The sequence below is a fragment of the Schistocerca gregaria genome, chromosome 6 (assembly GCF_023897955.1).
Source record: "Schistocerca gregaria isolate iqSchGreg1 chromosome 6, iqSchGreg1.2, whole genome shotgun sequence".
Taxonomy (NCBI): Eukaryota; Metazoa; Arthropoda; class Insecta; order Orthoptera; family Acrididae; genus Schistocerca; species Schistocerca gregaria.
This window is the reverse complement of record NC_064925.1, coordinates 520,252,167-520,253,598: the sequence shown is the minus strand read 5'-3', so window position 1 is coordinate 520,253,598 and position 1,432 is coordinate 520,252,167. Positions and strand designations below refer to the sequence as shown.

Sequence of the window (1,432 nt, the reverse complement as noted above, 5' to 3'; positions counted from 1 at the left end):
TGATTTGCAGGTGTTACGAGATCTTCCTCTATTCCGAATCTATCCGTTGGTTCCCACAATGGTGCTGATTTGGAGATTCATCCATCTTACATGCGTAGAACATATCCCGCAACCTCCAATCTTCCTGTAGCAAGGATTTCGTGCAGGCTGCGTCGACCACTTCTCCTCAGCAGTTCATTATTTGAAACGTGGTTACGACAGCTGATCTTCGAAATTCACCTCAGGGATGATGGAAAAATTGAGCCTGTGTGCTGATTTTGCTGACATGACATTTTTCAGGCCTCTCATGGCCATTTCCAGAATGATAGAGGAGCACAGCCGAAGCTTTGTTGAGATACTAACAGAGTCTAATTCTCAATATGGATCACATTCGTTGGAAAACTACAGAGGCTTTCCCTGTTCTGCTGCTGATATCTGCATCTGCGTCCTGGTAATTACAGATGAGCTACCAAGACATGGAAATCGGTCAATATCTTTAGTACCTTCTTTTATAATAAAATTTAAGAAGGTATATTTCCACTTTCTATTTTTATCTTTTTTTCTTTCTTTCTTTCTATATTTCCACTTTCTATTTCCGCTGGGCTCTCACTGCCTGCTGCTAAGAAAGTGATTGCTTTTGCTGATATGCCTTGCAATAACGACTGCGCGAAACGCCGCTATCTCGTTAGGGGTGCTTCGGCAGACACCCTCTCGAGCACCCCGAAGACTTCTTGAGCCCTCGGCTGTGATGGTTTCCAGGCTGTCAAAAGAACTGTCGCGTGTGCATTCGCGGACGAGACACAGGCTGAGGTAAGTTCGAGTGAACAGGGATGGACTCCTCACGACCGTCGTTTCCGTAGTGTAGCGGTTATCACGTCTGCTTCACACGCGAAAGGTCCCCGGTTCGATCCCGGGCGGGAACAGTATTTTCCTGCCTATGTCGTATTGTACTCCAGTGAGCCACGTCTTGTGTGGATCTGCTGCATGTACCTTTGTTATGCAAGTACCGCATTTATTGAATTTTTTTAGTTACGATGGCAATTTGAGGTGTTTCTGTCGGAAGATGTCATCCGCAAAATCCAAAACCGTGGATTCAAAAATGGTTCAAATGGCTCTGAGCACTATGGGACTTGATAGCTATGGTCATCAGTCCCCTAGAACTTAGAACTACTTAAATATAACTAACCTAAGGACATCACACAACACCCAGCCGTCAGGAGGCAGAGAAAATCCCCGACCGCGCCGGGAATCGAACCCGGGAACCCGGGCGTGGGAAGCGAGAACGCTACCGCACCACCACGAGATGCGGGCGAAAACCGTGGACCCAGATTTCTTATTGAAACGTATGCCCATGTTGGAGTTAAGCATTCGACCATAAACACTATTAGACCGGGAAAACAGTACTGCGTCTATACACTTGACGTGGTTACAACATAGAATCGCGTCATTGTTT

General features: G+C 46.3%; 1 non-coding gene across 1 annotated transcript; it reads left to right on the top strand.

Moving 5' to 3' along the window:
- The first annotated feature begins 829 nt into the window (after window positions 1–829).
- Trnav-cac (transfer RNA valine (anticodon CAC)) lies at window positions 830–902 on the top strand. The gene has a single exon. It is a non-coding gene; the product is annotated as a tRNA-Val (tRNA).
- Window positions 903–1,432: the final 530 nt, after the last annotated feature.